This window comes from Lepidochelys olivacea, assembly GCF_965140295.1.
Source record: "Lepidochelys olivacea isolate rLepOli2 genome assembly, chromosome: 12".
NCBI classification, from domain to species: Eukaryota; Metazoa; Chordata; order Testudines; family Cheloniidae; genus Lepidochelys; species Lepidochelys olivacea.
In genome coordinates, this window is record NC_140422.1 from 21,384,386 (window position 1) to 21,404,467 (window position 20,082).

A 20,082-nucleotide genomic window follows, 5' to 3' on the forward strand; every position below is an offset into this window, starting at 1 on the left:
GGGGGAGAGGATGAGGGGAAAGGTCAGAGGAGCACAAAACATCCTCCTATTTTTTTTAACCTATGATTGTAACAGGTGAAATATTGATGTTTATATAATTTCCTAACTATAGTATCTGAGCTGACTGAACAAAATTTGAATGGCTGATCTTGCTTTGCATGTGTGCTCTTGATGTATGAAACCCAGTAGCCTCCTAGTCAGTGTTTTCTGAAGGTACTTTTCTGTATTCCAGAATATGACAGTTGCTATGGATTCTGTCCGAGATCTTTGGAATTTGATATCCATTCCAGGTCTCTTTCAGTTGCAAGGCTAAACTCCCTCTCTGGTCTGTATTCCTGCTGTAGTTTCTGCAGCAATGGTAACTATATGGTAGGCTTTCCAGCTGCCTTTTTTTTTTTTTTTTACAGCAATAAAATTTTCAAGACACTGCTGAAAGTGGAAGTGAAAAACATGCTGCAAAAACAGTGTTTAACTGGCATTTCTAAAGAAACAATATTAAATGTTTTTTTATCTTATTGCACCGTATCTGATCTCAATATTGGTGAAGTTAGGACTAATTCTTTGCCTCTCCAATAACCACTCAGGCGAATGGAGTTAAAACCTTCTAGTTTTCAAAGAAAATATGTAACTTTGCTGATTTTTAGAGCCAAATCTCACTCTCACTGATTTCACTGATGTAGAATAAAGCCCATCGACTTTGTTACGTGTAACACAAAAGTTTCCTAATCCATAACATTTTCAGCAATAGTGTCTTTTCAGTTGCAGGTCTGCCAAATAAGTAGATTATAGTACTACATTTTCTGTCAGACACTAGCAGCTGGAAACCATTATTTTAAAAGATTTAAATTAGCAGATTTTATTTACCAGAATAATATTCTTGAGATGTATCTCACTTCTGTCTAAAAGAGTTTTAAATTAGCAGCTTTTATTTATCACAATATTATGCTCTTGGGCTATCACACTTTCTTTCATGTTATTTACTCAGACCAGGGTGGCAGAAAACAACTGTGTGACGTTGGGCACTCAACAATACTAATGTGAAATGCCCAGCAGCAGGATTATTGTAGAGAAATGCAAAATTCAGAGGTACATCTGTAGAATCTTTTTGATATAGTTTACATTCTGAAGCCACTTTCAGCTATATATTATGTTAACTGAATAGAACAAAAGAATATAATTTTACCATTTTACTGATCTCTGGAAAGCAAATTCTGAATCAAAAGCGTAAGTTAAATTCAACCACAATTAAGTTTAACCACAAGTTAACATTATTTCAGGTTTAAGAAAATCTTTTATATGGGTTTGCATCATTCATTAAACTGCTGTATAGCTTCCCATGTCACTTAATTTTAATCCCTATCTAAAACCATTTAACAATGTCCAGTTTTATTTTCCATCACTGTAAACCATTCTTTTTTCTAATACTGTTAGAAACATAAGAAGAAATACAGGTTCTGTTGGTCATAAACTGAATATCCATATTTTATATAAACCAAGAAAGAAATGTCTTTCTCATATGCTCATATTAAAAAATTTATTGGGTAAGTTTCCACATCCTACAATTAATGGATAGATTTTAAGACCCTTGTAAGTAGTACAGTAGTTGTAAATGCCAATTTTTATTTTACAGAAATATTCAGAATCAAAATACTTTCTAGCTGCAAGAGGGAGCAAAATCTTCTGAAAAGTGTCTTCAGTTTTGGTAGTTTAGTTCACAGTAACAAAAAACACATTGTACCAATCAGATATATAATGAGCCTCTAACTCCATTTCTACCTTATCCCAAAGGTATAGCAAATAGTGCTGCTTTTTTTAAAATATCAGGAAAACATCATTTACTCTAAAATGTCCCTAAAAGCAGGTCTAAATTGCCAATAAAGGCTGGGTAATTGTATCAGCATGGATCAGAAAGCATTTCTCAGAACTGATGAAATAGTTTGCAATATTGCAGAACCTGAATGAGGCTGCCTGTACATTACAATGTGTACAAAACATCAGAGGCTGGGCTCAGATTAATTTGCTCACTACTGCAAATTTTGGATTCAGAGGAAATATTTCTCACCAATGTCATTCTGTTTTTCTTTAAATATAATTTGTTTGGGGAAAGTCGGATGATTTTAGCAATCTCAGGTTCACTTAGAAGAACTTTTCTTTGTCAGTTACAGAATGCTACCTTTCCACAGGAATGCCAGGTAGAAAATTGTCAGGATTTACATTTCCATACCTTATTAAACATTTTAAATACTTGGATTTTTTAAAAAGTAATAATTCACAAGGTTGTTGCACTGCCTTATCGGTTCTAACTCAGTAGTTATGCAATCATTTGACAACCAAACACACATACAGTATAAATATTTAAGAATAAGTAAATTCCATTAAGCTGCAATGTGATAGATGCAGTAGTAGGTACTTATCTTTGAAATATTAAACTCTAGACGTTTATATCCATACAAAAAAGAGTTTCCTGCCATTTGATGAGAATTATGTGCTGGCACTAATAAAATATTAAACTCCAATTTAAAAGATAAGTATCTTATCCATTTTTTCATAATAAAACATTTTACAGTGAACATGAGAGCTAATCTGCATCAGAATTTCCATACAATACTGTATTTACTAACTTGTATGAAAGTTTTGTGTCTGCATTTATTAGTTGTTGACTGTTTGAGCACTTATTATATCGCATAATGACACTGTGTTTCAATAATGCATGAAAGGAGGTGTACAAACAGGCTCTATTTTTCATAGTAGAGTTTTCTTTTGTCACAGGCTACTGCTGCCAGTTAATTAAATGTAGATAGCCACTAAAATTGCATTATCCTTTTCTGTCCCTATTATATCAATTAATGTCAAGCTGATGCAATGTTTCATGTTTAAAATAATAGATATGAGTGTTAAAAATTATACCCTGCAGTTTTCTTATTTGACACTGCATTATTTTCAGCTGGAAATGTCAGTTTCTAACCTTCTGCCAAGAATATTTTGTAAAGGGCAATAAGTAATATGTGTTAGTTATGTCCTTTGAAATTTGAACAATGCTGCATGTGGGGGGAAAGTCCTAAAATATTGTTTCCATTTAAAACATAATCTCTTTTAAAATCAACAGATGGACACCACTAAAAGGGGAAAAAAAAGTTCCTTTGAATGACAAAAACTCTCCATTTCCTTTAGGAGAACTTAAGAATGTGATTCTTTTACCTTTCAGCTAATGTATTTTACAACAGATCATTTTGACTTTATTTCATCAACTCTCTGATGTAATATGGTGAACTCTTCAAACAACTGAATTTATTTCAGGTACCACTGAATAAAGCAGTCTGTTAGCTGCGCAATCATTTAAAATATTTGTCAATTTCACATCAATCTATGTGATCACTGAGCTATGCTTCACTAACTTAATTGAACAATGTGATATTGATTTCATTAAAAGAAGCAGTACATTTAGTTTTTCTGTGACCATAATTATCCACTCTTACGACTTACAAAAATATTTCATTAGAGTCATTTCACCACATCTTTCTGTGTTCTGATCGATGTAAATAGACAACAATGTCTTTTTTAATTACCGAAGTGGGTGATTGGCGTTAATAAGCTATGAAATGTAAATACTGTCATTTCAAATAAATAAGAATGTATTTGAAAAAAACAAAAAATTGAACTCAGACAAATCTTATTCAGAGGGATATGCAGACTTACTGAATTACTTGTCATAGAAGGATGTACCTTGCCACTCTGAACAGGAAGATATAGCAAAAGGGTTTCTTTTTTTTGTGATATCTTTTTAAAAGGCGCCGCTAAAATGCACCGTATCTTCAGATCGCTATGGTCTCATGTTTATATTTTCCACTTTCTACCCAAAGAGATATTTGTTATCGCATAAAAATATTTTATAAGCAGAAAGTTTTGGCTTCCACTTTTCTTCTAAAAAAGATGCCTTTTGTGGTCTAAAAGCTGGCAATTTATATAAGTCTATCCAGCTGGTCCCAAATACGGTGTTACATAAAAGAAACACTTCTTTATAAATGTAGTCCTTAACATTCTATATACAGTTGGAGTTAAAATTAAGAATTGGGAACAGTATTGTTTCAAAGTATCTGATGCATAGGTATATAAAAAAGAAAATCTTAGTCCATATTATGGACTTCTACACTTAGAACTGCAAAAGTTGTGCATGCAAATGCTAGTTTGCATCACAGATGCATTTTTGCATGTGCAAATGGATCAGTGCAGAAGTTTATATCTAATTTTAAATTGGCTAAATCACACTATAAGGATTTGGTTAGCTAGTTATGGGAGGATATTATTATTATCCTCGTTATCATTACACAAGAATTTTACTCTTATTTGCTTAGCCTGTGTATTTTCTTTCCAAAAGGGATCCACTAATGTTATGTCATTTTTTTTGTAAATTCTTTAAAAGAGGAAGAAGAAGGGGGGAAAAGCTGTAATGAACACAATGCTACAAAAGTGGTGCCTAATTATGGCCAGGATAAACTGCATTTAATACCTATTTGTCAGCAAAGCAATTTGCCAGATGAGATCTTTAAATCCTTTCCTCATTTTTTGTACACATTATTGTAAATGGTCATATTTAAGAGCCCATTCAAAACAGCTGATGGTTTTGCCTTTTTTAAAAAATCAATTAGAGAGTGAAATCCATGTTACTGTGATGGGGAGTTAATTTTTTTCATATGCCTCCATGATCAATTGACTATCAAAAAAAAAAACCCAAAAAACCCCAAAACCATTGTACTAATACCTATCAGTGCAGATCTCTGAAAATAGTATATGATGGCAGTCTGCAGCATTTTGTTAGAATAGCCACCAGCACCCTCACAGGGCTGTATGGGTGTTGACTGGGTATTTTGTTTCCATCTGCTTGTAGTAGGCTACAAGCCTCCATTATGGTGCTTATGATCACTACTTGATTCCTCCCTTGGTCTGGCCACAAATACAGCAACTCCCTGTTTCTGAAAAAAAGGCTCTCCCCTGGGCAGAGGCTGAGTCATAGTGGCATGGACGGTGTGCCTTCAATTTTATGAAAACTGTGCCACTTGCTTTTGTGAAGATGGAAGAGTTATTGGGAAGGGTTTGTGGGGAACCATTGGAGACTGGAGGGGTGATATGTTCCCTTTTTCTCTGGTCAAGGGCCAAATTCATTGTTTTCCATTAGATCAACGTCAGGCAAGTGTGGCAAGGTGGCCACTTTGCACTTCCATGCTAGTGTTATCTGGCTGAAAAGCCATTATTTTAATGGGTTCAAATTGGATTACTTCAATATAAGGGTACGCATCAGCTAGTCTGAAGCTATCATAGGATCAGGGATTGTGCCCAGCAGGGATAGGGAGTGTGGCTGGAGGAAATGGGGCATGGCTGCAGTACGCTGATTTTCAGCTGTTTTTTGACTTCCTGTGGCCATTTCAATTCCTAGGCTGCTCTAAAAAAGCCAAAGATTGGCCTGGCACCGAGCCACTTTTAAGCCACTTTTACACACTTGCTCCCTGACTTGTGTTCCATTCCCTTTAGCCATAAAGAAGGCTCTGGCTGTGTTTTACAATAAAATTTTCTCTTTATAGGATACATTTCTTCAGATTATAAGGGTTCCCGCTTCAGTCTTTAACTGGGGAAAAATTGCACCTGTACCCTTCTGAAATCTTTTTTCAGTGAAAGATTTCAAGTCAAATATGTTTCCACACACTTTTCTAGAGAAGGCAGATTTACATATTTATCAGGATTATCAGGATACACACACACACACACAGCAATAACACATCTCATTGATAGAGTGCTGTCTGATAGATAGCTCCACACAAAACATACATTTGAAAGGAAAATAGAAGGAGGAATGGAATTAAGAGTCTGTACATAAATGACATGTTTTCTGAAGATGAACTGCTGGAGTTAGGGTGACCAGATATCCCGATTTTATAGGGACAGTCATGATTTTGTGGGCTTTTTCTTATATAGGTGCCAATTACCCCCACCCCCGTTCCGGTTTTTCACACTTGCTATCTGGTCACCCTAGCTGGAGTGCCTTGCCTTACTTCATATTTCTGGATTATTCACGTATGCAACAAGTGTTCTGCAACTCCAAGACATTCACTGCTCTACAAGGACCATGGTGTTCCTAGCCTGCTAAGGCGAAGTCTGTTATGCATATTAATCAGTTATTTACATATGTTTATCAGTTAGCCTACACAGATTTAAAAAAAATAAGCAATGGTGATTTAGACATTGTCTGGCTCTGCAACCTTTGATCTTCAGTACCAGAACTCCACATGGGATTATCTTGTATCACTCTAGAGATGCATCCAGGGCACACAGTTCAGATCTGGATTTGTATTTTCCAAAGCCTCAGTGTGTTTGAATAGAGGAGTTTTAATTTCTCTGTCTATAGACACAGGGGACGGAACTGTGTAGTTTGGACCTAAACCTGAATTTCCTCAAAGGTTTATTTAGCTCTGGGATTATGGTCCCGGTCCATCTATATCTGACTCCAGTCAATTGGGACTCATTCATCTACAAGCTTAATGAAGACATATGACGGGAGTAGTTAGAAATCCTTCCTGTGATAGGTATTTATAGAGTTTATAGAATGTTAGTGAATGAGATGCATGGAAAGATTTAGAGGCTGAAATGGACATTAACTTGTGGGAAGGAAATATAGCATATGAGTTCTGCTTATTGTCCTTATCATGCTACTGTATACATCCTTCTTTGCTTTTCTACTGTACGTTCTTTTCATGCCCATAGCCTGGGCTCCAGGGTTCTAACATTGGGGAGACACTCTGTTTTAGGCAGTCCAGTCTCTTTGTAGGTTTATGGTAATTTTTAAAATTATAATTGAGGCCACCAATTAATTTCACATGGGCCGCAGAACACACTTTAACGGAGGTGGTGTTTATCCAGTACTAATCTTGATCACATTCATATCAGTGACTTGAGATGAAAGACTCCTTCTACAGTAGCAAATCACCCTTTCCAGCTTTGTCCCATAAGTCTTTGTTTATTTCAAAACTGTCAGTTGATGCATTCCAGTCTGGTTTTACCTTTTTGGGAGCATGGGGTTGGAAGCTAAGAACTCTTGAAATGTAATCTTGTCTCTATCCCAAAATCACACAGTGAGTCAGTATAAATCCTTTAACTTCTGTCTCAGGTTTTCCCATCTATAAAATGGGACAATAATATTTATTCATATACCTCAAAGAGTAAGTGTTGTGAGGATCCACTAGTAAATGTTGGTAACACACTTTAGAGATACTCTAATGAATACCCTACAATTGTGTGTGTGTGTTCCTACTCACACACAATCATGGCACTATAACCTTACTGTAAATTGGAATTTGCTTGTGCAAATCTGAATAGTTAGCACCCAACTACTGACATGAGTTAAGGAATTACCTGGCTTTCATGGAAAATTTGGCTATCTAGATTTTGACACTTAAAAACCCAGTTTATACAGATGGGCAGAATTCTTGGCTCCATCTGCCCTGTAAGGCTCCAAGATCTGAAGAAACCAGCTAATTGAGGCTGAAGTATCAGCTGGAAGTTGCAAGTATTTCTATTTCTTGGATACTGTTCAAAGCCCTATTAGCCCATCAGGGATCTTGGGGGTCTTCCAAGACTAGGCAGAACCCACCAGTAGCGTAATGCCCCACATACTTCTGCCCCTGAGGAGAGGATGAGAGAACTAACCACGTGTAACGGATGTTAAGTCATCTTGCTTCGTGCACTAATAGAAGATGCTCGGATGCTACAGTGATGAGCATGGTATAATAATCTATTTAGATTATTATATGGTGTATTGTTTTAGGAGTTTCTTTGAGCAAAGCAAGGCCTACCAGGCTCAGGTCTACATTTAAGACAAAATGTTCATAACTGTCTGTCTAAAATTAGATTGCTAAATCAGTGTATGTACGTGGGGTGTGTGGTTGTTCAGCACCTCTTTAAAATCATGCCCCTACTTTAGGTGTTTATATATGTGTTTAGTCATCCGTTAGTCAATTTTTAGAATTTTTGGCCTTTCGTTTTTAATTTGAAATGGTGTGTGTGTGAATTTGGCAAATTCTCTTTGAAACCTCATTTTTCATTTGCAAATGATGTTGCAACAAAAATGGAAACACCGCTTTATGAGACACTGCAACCAAAGCAGACTTCCTGTGATACCTAGACTTCTGTGCTCAAGTTTTGGACGAAGGGCAGGGGGAAGGAAACAGTCTTTATGTCTGTTCTAAGATATAGTATTGATTTTTGGGTGGTGTTATTATCTTTCTTCCTTTATAATACATTTTCAAAAGCCTGTATATGACTTCACCTTGTTTTCACTGCTGCTTATAGGCAATCCTCTGGGTATAGCTTCTTCCTTTTTATAGTAAGACCTGATTTTGGAAAATAAAACTGGTTCATAAAAAATCCAAAACTCATCAGCTAAAGCAAGGATTGGGGAGAGAAGTTTGGTTACTGATTACTTGTGATACTTACACTTCTTTAGTGGGCCTTACAGTTCTGACTCATAAGTAAAATCAGTTAGACATTTAGGGATGCCATTGACTTAGAAAACATGTCAGAAGACTGTGGTCAGTTAAGAAAAGTCGAGTGTATCTTGAGATTAATTTAAACAGTGTTGATTAGCATGAGAGGTTTCCATAATTATTTGCAAGTATTTTCACAATTTATATAGCCAACTATTGATATTCATAACACAAAACCAGGCTATTCCACTCAAACCCCCCTGCAATCAATCAATGATACAGTCTATCAAGTGTCTCATTCAGCCTGTAGTCATTACAATCTCCAGCTCCTATGGAGACATTTGGGATGACTCAATTTCTCTAATCTTGTAGCATTTCTTCTGTCTTTAAAAGGGAATTAGTAATTGTTGAATTATTCTTAGCCATCCTTCATTTGGAATTTATGTTGTAATTTCAGCAAAAGGCAGACCTTGTACAGCAGTTTTCATCTTTTTCAAGGCTGCTTCTATTTCTTGAAATGCTGGAGGGTTTCCAATTATTCCTTCTGGTCTCTTTGGATGTGAATTGTAACAGATCATCTGAGAGTCATGGTTCAGCATTGTTAAGCTTATCAATATAAATATAATGTTAAACCCTTTTTAGATAATTGGGGCTATGTGTGAAAATGTGACCAGTTTATGCATAAATTGGTCCTATACTTGTCTTTTTCCCTTTGCCAGAAAGAATTGCATCATATGTGGGTTTCAGACTATTCCTTGTCAGAGCTTCTATACCTGTTAACTATTGGTTAGGTTGTAATATTACCTTGCAATAACTGCTTAACCTGATGTCAGTTATGCAAACAAAATTCATTAAAGCAAATGGAGTTCTCACAGCAGGAATTTTAAGGCAAACCAGGGGTTGATACACCAGACACAACAATGAAATTTTAAAAAAGACAGACTTTATAATCTTCAAAATTCATGAAAATTAAAAATAAAGGTTGGCTCATACAGAGAGTACTGAGCCTGTCTGTACTTGCAAATACGTGTTTTGCCCACCCAGCCACTTGCAACTGGAAAGACAATTTCAGATGCTGCCTTTGAGGGCAGCTGAAAATGTGGCCCTACTGGCATGTGTTCCATACCCAGGCGGTATTGTCATAGTATTTCTCAAAGTAGTTTATCTATTTCCCTGTGTTTATTGTGTTCATAGGAGGGTAGCTTGTAGCCTATCAGTATGATGAAGTGAAGTTTAAAATTACATTGGGACTGTGTTTAAGGACCATCATGTAGGTCCAGGGAGAGGGCTTATCCAGCCTGTTCAGGCCTGACTCAGCCCAGGCGATCCATTATTCATGTTGACCGAAGTAGCTAATCATGAGAGCTTGTTTAGGCACAGTGTTCTGCTGCAGTCATAAAGTTAGCATGCTGTGCTGGTGGATGGCCAGCAGAAGGGAATGTTGCAATCTTGGCTACAACTAATGGATCGGACTCAGAGGCCTCAGAAAGAACACAGGATGCACAAGAAGGAACAATGAGTAAAGTGAATAAAGGAAGGGGATTTAAGTGGTGAATGATGCATTGTGAAATATTACAAACTAAGCACTGTAACACCCTTAAAATGATCACCAGTGTTACTGATGAGTGTTCGTATCAGAACTGTGGTATAAGGATAGTGGATGCCATTATGCAAATGTAACTTTTCCCTCACCATTTTATATATGCAATATGTGGTTTAGATGCATCAAATTGGGGAAATGCCATTTTTTCCTATAAGATATAGCAGACAACAATAAATATTATAGAAGGAGAGGTCCTCCCCCAGCCACAGTAAATCCTAAAAATGCCACTTAAAAACTACACACACTGGTATTGTAGCTTAATGTTCCCAAAGGCTGCATCTTGCAACAGGATTGCTACAGTGTTTTGGTCCCTTGTTATAGAAAATGTACTATTTTTAACAAAGGTAGATCCAAGACACAAAAGTTTTGGATTTTAAACCCACCTCTAAGGTTTAGGAGTATTTGACTCTGAGGTTTTGATTTAGTCAGCTGTAGGTAACCACAAGCTTTGTTTCAGGTTCCTGGTTCTGATTCCAAATCCCTTTGTCCCCCAGTGCATTTAGACATGGGGAAGGGAAGGTGTCGGACTGATCTTGAGTTTTGTTTCAGACTCTTTTTCTCAAAAATACTACATTGACCATATCCTCAGACTATTCTTGTTTTTAGTTTATTTTTATTAAGAGGATCATATATTTTAATGAATCCATGTTGAGGTGCATCATTACATATTCTCTAATAGTACTCTATTTAGGATCAAGACAGAGAATTGTTTTGAAATAAGATTACAACCACAGGTATTCTCTTGAGTTCATGAAAATATCAGGCCCCAGTCTGCAAATGCTTACACGCTTGCATAGGTTTACTCATGTGAATAGTCCCATACTTAAGTGATGTCAGGATCAAGGCCTGACTTTGTTGTGTGGGTTTTGAACTAATCACAGCTTGTGGCCCTGGATTTGGAGGCATGATTTTGGTTCAGAGTGAAACTTTGGTCCATATTGTTTAGGAAAACTACAGAATCTGGCGGTGTGCCAAAAATCCCAATGTAAAAATAAAGCACACTAAAAATAATGCAGATTAGAAGTCCATTGGAAAAACATTTAGATGCTAATATATAAAGGAGTTTTGTTAACTGATCATTTTGATGTAGAAAACTCTGTTCTGTTCGCTTTTTTTTTTTTTTTTAGTAGTAAAATGCAGCTGTTGTAAAATGAACAAATAACTTGGCTCCTTCTGTAACTGTGAGGTATAATCAGAGCTTGCCTATTGGCACTGCAGTAATCTGCAAACCCACACTGAAAGTGAATTTGGAGGTTTGCAGTTTACTGTGCTACAAAGCAGCTATGTGGGTTGGTCATTATGAGTGACATCCTGCTCCATGTGGGCCTGAGGATGAGCACGTATCATCACTTGGCCACATCTCTGGCAGTCACTGAAGATCCGAGACCGAGATAATCAACTTTAAAAGGCAGCTGTGGGTGGTGCTCTGAGGGTTGCAGAGTAAGGCCAGAGTCTCACTGCTCCTACTGTAGCTCTGCTATAGCCAAGGAGTTAAGGGGAACCAGGAAAACAGGAAACCTTCCAACCTACCTCATTTGCAATAATTCTTTTTCATGTTCTCAATAGCATTGAGCCCAGGAGAGGGAATCGAACTGGGAATGTCCCATATTTTCCTCAGCAATAAAAAGTTGGTGGCTATCTTTAACTTCTACCATTGTTGGGCCCAGTGCTGTGGGGAGCGTGGGGGAAATGTCAGTTCTCCTAAGAGCAGCTCTTGCTGGTAAATAGCAGAAATAGCTTTTCTCAAGGCCTTCTAGCCCCACTGGAGGCCACCAGATTATTCCTCTCTGTTCCCATTGCTGTAGCTTAGCTCCATAGGAACAGTGAGACCCTGAGTCTATCTCCAACCCATATGTAAGTTGATTAGAGCTTCTCTGAGTGGAGGGACAGGACAAGTGATGGCTTGCTTTTTCTGCAATGCCCTATGGGAAATTTGCCATCACCAGCATTGGCTCCATCCTATCATTTGCTAGTCTACTAATCTCTTTTATCTACACTCATTCATCAATGCAAATTATATGGTTCTGTTGTGTATGGCTTCTTCAGGTCACTTGTATTTACAGCATATTAAAATGTGTCTTTATGAACACTTCTGGTTTGGGCTTAGAGAATGTGAAGCAGATGTGAATGGGTCTACCCCAGATAACCCTTTTATGAGACCCACTCTATTAGGCATAGATGCTCAGGGCTCCATATAACTTAATTATAAAGCATCAAAATATGAAGTGACAAAAGTGACTAATGAAAGAATGAAATAATGTATTGAAGTATATTTTATGAAAATGGAGTGTTTTCTCCCCTCAGGGTAATCTTACAATGAAACAGCCCAGCATTTACATTTCAGTAAAATAATGAAAAACAAAAGCAGTTAGTTGAAGTTCTAAATCACAAGGTTACTCTGTAACCAGTATGGTAGGGTCGGAATTTTCATTCAGTTCAGCCAGCAGATTGGCTAAATATCCTGAATGCATTATAAATGGCAATGCAAGCCACCCATTTTATTTTGCTCAAAACCCTCTGGTACTATATTTCATATGATGGCTTTCCTAGGTGAAATTGACTGGTGCCTTCTCTAAGCCATCTGCCCGCTGTAATCTGACAGTGCAGCCAGACTCAAGCAATATGCTTTTAGAGGAGAAAGGATGGTCTTGTGCTTAAAACACAAGACTGGAATTCAAGATACCTGGGTTCTATTTCCAATCCTGCCATAGGCACCCTTTATGATCTTGATGAAGTTACTTTCTCTGTGCCTCAATTTGCTCATCTGTATTAATGTATGTAACAATACTTGGCTACCTCATGGGGGTGTAATGAAGCTTAATAAAGAAATGTTTGTAAGATGCTCTGAGATTCTTGGATGGAAAGCAAAGTGGAAGTACAAACTATCAGTGTGATTCTCAACCAAGGGTATGTCTACACTACGGAATAAGGTCGAATTTATAGAAGTCGTTTTTTTAGAAATCGGTTTTATATATTCGAGTGTGTGTGTCCCCACAGAAAATGCTCTAAGTGCATTAAGTGCATTAACTCGGCGGAGCACTTCCACAGTACCGAGGCTAGAGTCGACTTCCGGAGTGTTGCACTGTGGGTAGCTATCCCACAGTTCCCGCAGTCTCCGCTGCCCATTGGAATTCTGGTTTGAGATCCCAATGCCTGATGGGGCTAAAACATTGTTGCGGGTAGTTCTGGGTACATATCGTCAGGCCCCCGTTCCCTCCCTCCCTCCGTGAAAGCAAGGGCAGACAATCGTTTCGCGCCTTTTTTCCTGAATTACCTGTGCAGACGCCATACCATGGCAAGCATGGAGCCCGCTCAGGTAACCGTCACCCTATGACTCCTGGGTGCTGGCAGACGCGGTACGGCATTGCTACACAGTAGCAGCAACCCCTTGCCTTGTGGCAGCAGACGGTTCTGTACGACTGGTAGCCGTCATCGTCCTGTCCGAGGTGCTCCTGGCCACGTCGGCTGGGAGCGCCTGGACAGACATGGGCGCAGGGACTAAATTTGGAATGACTTGACCAGGTCATTCTCTTTAGTCCTGCAGTCAGTCCTATTGAACCGTCTTATGGTGAGCAGGCAGGCGATACGGATTGCTAGCAGTCGTCTTGTACCATCTTCTGCCAGGCAGGCAAGAGATGAGGATTGCTAGCAGTCGTCTTGTACCATCTTCTGCCAGGCAGGCAAGAGATGAGGATGGCTAGCAGTCGTACTGTACCATCTTCTGCCGAGCAGCCATGAGATGTGGATGGCATGCAGTCCTTCTGCACCGTCTGCTGCCAGCCAAAGATGTAAAAGATAGATGGAGTGGATCAAAACAAGAAATAGACCAGATTTGTTTTGTACTCATTTGCCTCCTCCCCTGTCTAGGGGACTCATTCCTCTAGGTCACACTGCAGTCACTCACAGAGAAGGTGCAGCGAGGTAAATCTAGCCATGTATCAATCAGAGGCCAGGCTAACCTCCTTGTTCCAATAAGAACGATAACTTAGGTGCACCATTTCTTATTGGAACCCTCCGTGAAGTCCTGCCTGAAATACTCCTTGATGTAAAGCCACCCTCTTTGTTGATTTTAGCTCCCTGAAGCCAACCCTGTAAGCCGTGTCGTCAGTCGCCCCTCCCTCCGTCAGAGCAACGGCAGACAATCGTTCCGCGCCTTTTTTCTGTGTGGACGCCATACCAAGGCAAGCATGGAGGCCGCTCGGCTCACTTTGGCAATTAGGAGCACATTAAACACCACACGCATTATCCAGCAGTATATGCAGCACCGGAACCTGGCAAAGTGATACCGGGCGAGGAGGCGACGTCAGCGCGGTCACGTGAGTGATCAGGACATGGACACAGATTTCTCTGAAAGCATGGGCCCTGCCAATGCATGCATCATGGTGCTAATGGGGCAGGTTCATGCTGTGGAACGCCGATTCTGGGCTCGGAAAACAAGCACAAACTGGTGGGACTGCATAGTGTTGCAGGTCTGGGATGATTCCCAGTGGCTGCGAAACTTTTGCATGCGTTAGGGCACTTTCATGGAACTTTGTGACTTGCTTTCCCCTGCCCTGAGGCGCATGAATACCAAGATGAGAGCAGCCCTCACAGTTGAGAAGCGAGTGGCGATAGCCCTGTGGAAGCTTGCAACGCCAGACAGCTACCGGTCAGTTGGTAATCAATTTGGAGTGGGCAAATCTACTGTGGGGGCTGCTGTGATGCAAGTAGCCCACGCGATCAAAGATCTGCTGATATCAAGGGTAGTGACCCTGGGAAATGTGCAGGTCATAGTAGATGGCTTTGCTGCAATGGGATTCCCTAACTGTGGTGGGGCCATAGACGGAACCCATATCCCTATCTTGGCACCGGAGCACCAAGCCGCCGAGTACATAAACCGCAAGGGGTACTTTTCAATAGTGCTGCAAGCTCTGGTGGATCACAAGGGACGTTTCACCAACATCAGCGTGGGATGGCCGGGAAAGGTACATGACGCTCGCATCTTCAGGAACTCTGGTCTGTTTCAAAAGCTGCAGGAAGGGACTTTATTCCCAGACCAGAAAATAACTGTTGGGGATGTTGAAATGCCTATATGTATCCTTGGGGACCCAGCCTACCCCTTAATGCCATGGCTCATGAAACTGTACACAGGCAGCGTAGACAGTAGTCAGGAGCTGTTCAACTACAGGCTGAGCAAGTGCAGAATGGTGGTAGAATGTGCATTTGGATGCTTAAAGGCGCGCTGGCGCAGTTTACTGACTCGCTTAGACCTCAGCGAAACCAATATTCCCACTGTTATTACTGCTTGCTGTGTGCTCCACAATATCTGTGAGAGTACGGGGGAGACGTTTATGGCGGGGTGGGAGGTTGAGGCAAATCGCCTGGCTGCTGGTAACGCGCAGCCAGACACCGGGGCGGTTAGAAGAGCACAGGAGGGCGCGGTACGCATCAGAGAAGCTTTGAAAACTAGTTTCATGACTGGCCAGGCTACGGTGTGAAAGTTCTGTTTGTTTCTCCTTGATGAAATCCCCCGCCCCTTGGTTCACTCTACTTCCCTGTAAGCTAACCACCTGCCCCTCCTCCCTTCAATCACCACTTGCAGAGGCAATAAAGTCATTGTTGCTTCACATTCATGCATTCTTTATTCATTCATCACACAAATAGGGGGATGACTACCAAGGTAGCCCAGGAGGGGTGGTGGAGGAGGGAAAGAAAATGCCACACAGCACTTTAAGCACAGCACTTTAAAAGTTTACAACTTTAAAATTTATTGAATGACAGCCTTCTTTTTTTTGGGCAATCCTCTGTGGTGGAGTGGCTGGTTGGCCGGAGGCCCCCCCACCGCGTTCTTGGGCATCTGGGTGTGGAGGCTATGGAACTTGCGGAGGAGGGCGGTTGGTTACAGAGAGGCTGCAGTGGCAGTCTGTGCTCCAGCTGCCTTTGCTGCAGCTCAACCATACACTGGAGCCTACTGGTTTGGTCCTGCAGCAGCTTCAGCATTGAATCCTGCCTCCTCTCATCACGCTGCCACCACATTTGAGCTTCAGCCCTGTCTTCAGCCCGCCACTTACTCTCTTTAGCCCGCCACTTACTCTCTTCAGCCCGCCACCTCTCCTCCCGTCATTTTGTGCTTTCCTGCACTCTGACATTATTTGCCTCCACGCATTCGTCTGTGCTCTGTCAGTGTGGGAGGACAGCATGAGCTCAGAGAACATTTCATCGCGAGTGCGTTTTTTTTTCTTTCTAATCTTCACTAGCCTCTGGGAAGGAGAAGATCCTGTGATCATTGAAACACATGCAGCTGGTGGAGAAAAAAAAAAGGGACAGCGGTATTTAAAAAGACACATTTTATAAAACAGTGGCTACACTCTTTCAGGGTAAACCTTGCTGTTAACATTACATACATAGCACATGTGCTTTTGTTACAAGGTCACATTTTGCCTCCCCCCACCGCGTGACTACCCCCTCAACCTTCCCCCCTCCCTGTGGCTAACAGCGGGGAACATTTCTGTTTAGCCACAGGCAAACAGCCCAGCAGGAATGGGCTCCTCTGAGTGTCCCCTGAAGAAAAGCACTCTATTTCAACCAGGTGACCATGAATTATATCTCACTCTCCTGAGGATAACACAGAGAGATAAAGAACGGATGTTGTTTGAATGCCAGCAAACATACACTGCAATGCTTTGTTCTACAATGATTCCCGAGTACGTGTTACTGGCCTGGAGTGGTAAAGTGTCCTACCGTGAAGGACGCAATAAGGGTGCCCTCCCCAGAAACCTTTTGCAAAGGCTTTAGGACTACATCTAGGAGAACCGTGAATGCCAGGGCAAATTAATCATTAAACATGCTTGCTTTTAAACCATGTATAGTATTTTAAAAGGTACACTCACCAGAGGTCCCTTCTCCGCCTGCTGGGTCCAGGAGGCAGCCTTGGGTGGGTTCGGGGGGTACTGGCTCCAGGTCCAGGGTGAGAAACAGTTCCTGGCTGTCAGGAAAACCGGTTTCTCCGCTTGCTTGCTGTGAGCTATCTACAACCTCATCATCATCATCATCTTCTTTGTCCCCAAAACCTGCTTCCGTGTTGCCTCCATCTCCATTGAAGGAGTCAAACAACATGGCTGGGGTAGTGGTGGCTGAACCCCCTAAAATGGCATGCAGCTCATCGTAGAAGCGGCATGTTTGGGGCTCTGACCCGGAGCGGCCGTTCGCCTCTCTGGTTTTCTGGTAGGCTTGCTCAGCTCCTTAAGTTTCACACGGCACTGCTTCAGGTCCCTGTTATGGCCTCTGTCCTTCATGCCCTGGGAGATTTTGACAAAGGTTTTAGCATTTTGAAAACTGGAACGGAGTTCTGATAGCACGGATTCCTCTCCCCAAACAGCGATCAGATCCCGTACCTCCCGTTCGGTCCATGCTGGAGCTCTTTTGCGATTCTGGGACTCCATCATGGTCACCTGTGCTGATGAGCTCTGCATGGTCACCTGCAGCTTGCCACGCTGGCCAAACAGGAAATGAGATTCAAAAGTTCTCGGTTCTTTTCCTGTCTACCTGGCCAGTGCATCTGAGTTGAGAGTGCTGTCCAGAGCGGTCACAATGGAGCACTCTGGGATAGCTCCCGGAGGCCAATACCATCGATTGTGTCCACAGTACCCCAAATTCGAGCCAGCAATGTCGATTTAAGCGCTAATCCACTTGTCAGGGGTGGAGTAAGGAAATCGATTTTAAGAGCCCTTTAAGTCGAAATAAAGGGCTTCATTGTGTGGACGGGAGCAGGTTTACATCGATTTAACGCTGCTAAATTCGACCTAAAGTCCTAGTGTAGACCAGGGCCAAGTGATCTAAGAAAGACCTGTGTTTGAATAGGTTGTAGAGAAGGATAAAAGCCTCCTCAGCCAAAGCAACCAAAGAGTTAATCTCAAAATGCAGGCCCACCCAGCATTTCCCCAACAAATTCTATATCAGTGAAATGACAGTGGGTTTGGTAAACTCTCTTACTTTTAACGTCTTCCAACTGTTGATGAGCACTTTTAGACATAGTTTGAAATATTCTGTCCATTGTTTACTAACTATTCAAGGTCTATTTTGTCTCATCATTTAAACCATGTCACAATTAATCTGTAGTAAGAGGAGTCAAATAATGCATGATTACATATGATGAGTAATTCACTATTTTCCCCATGATTCATGTGTGGAATTTTAGTTGGTATTAACAATGGGATATCCATAGAAAGGGTGAAGTATATGCTTCCTTAAAACACACATCTTTTGGAATCAAACCTGTGCAGTGTATAAAGAGCTTCAGCAAAGAATTTACATCAATCAGTGTTTTAGCAGTATTACCAGGCATTATCAATCAAGTCAATTCAATCAAATGAATTCAACTACCTAAGTTCTCTTTCTTCCCATGTCTATTTCTGTTGCCTCCATTATTGTTCCAAATATGTCTTTTGTTGAAACATATGCCAGTGACCATGCAAGCTTTTCTGCCTACAGAATGTATAAAGGAATGGTACAAGCTAAGCAATACGAAGAAATAAACAGTACCCAGGTACAAACAATAGTAATAACAGAAAGCAAGATCCAACTTTCCTATACAGTAACTTGACCTATACAGTAACTTTCCTATACAGTAACTTCAGTCAAGTCAATTAAAGCTAGCTTACTTAGCACTGCTAGAAACATTGTTACTAACTATCAAAGGAGTTTGATACTAGGATCATAAAATAATGACATTCTAAAAAAAAATACTTCATCCAGATTCTGTGGCATCCACTATTCCTACTACTGCTGCAGATTTGGATGCCACGTTCTAGACTTAGAGTGATGACTGATGCACTTTGACAGACAAAGCATGGAATTTAACACACCAGGAGAAATCTAGACAGCTTGATAGTGTGTTATTTGACTCCATTGACTGTAGCATGTGACTGAATTAGAGTGTAATATAAAGTTTTATATATTTGTCTTAATAAGCAGAAGTTAGTTGCAATGAGTTTCCGTGTGTATGTTTAATTTATTTCTAATTTATTTTTTTCTAATGTACTTGAAGTATATTTTACAGAATAAATGGTTAAAAAAGTTGGGACTCAAACATATGAACACTGTGCTCAAGAGATTTCCCAAACTGTCAGTGTTTGATAACTAAAATCTGAAATATAATAGTTACATTCGCAGTGCTTTATGGCCACATGAACATGGGCTTTTAACATTTGGGTAATTCTGCTGTTTATAGACATAAAAATAAATGGCCCTAAAATTAGTTTAGGGTTGTAGGTTTAGTATAGAGAACTAGTTACAGCTACAAAAATAAATCAGGGGGAACATATTTCTGGCATAACATCTGCCAAATACATCAAGGAACAGATATTTTACATGCCTGTTCAGTGTGATTCAGGAAACATGCACTCGCCTATGCTAGACTGGTCAGGTGGGCTCACAGAATTTATGTCCTTGGCTCTCCATTTTCTCACGTCTTACTTTATGGCCTACAGCCATACCATTTTGGACTGAGATATTATCAGATGTCGCAAACTAAACTGTGTCCAGGATGGTCAGTACTTGAACCCTTCAAGTGAAAGTGCAGGAGGCATTATTGGTGAATTGGTAAGTATCACTCTTCTTTGTGAGTCAGTAATGAACAAATGCTCTGTCATGGTATTTTCAGCCATTGCTTTGCTGTAGGTGCTGTCTTTAAGGGATATATTAAATTGGAGTCTTGACCATTTAAAGATTTCATGGCACTTTTTGCTTGAGGAGAGAATTTTTTCTGAGCATCTTAACTACACCCCAATTTCTGTAATTATGTTTGTGCCAGCCTAAAATTCCCCTAACAATTTCAACTGCATATGGTATTCTTCTTCACTTCCTATCCTAAACACTGCCTATTGGGTGGAGTTCCTTGGGTCTACCCCCAGATCCTTTTACTGTGATGGGTTGAGGAGATTTCTGGCCACAGGGTTATCAGTCAAATTCATTCTGTGAAGAGTACCAAATTCCAATTATAATTATGGTCCATTGTCCATTTGAGGACTA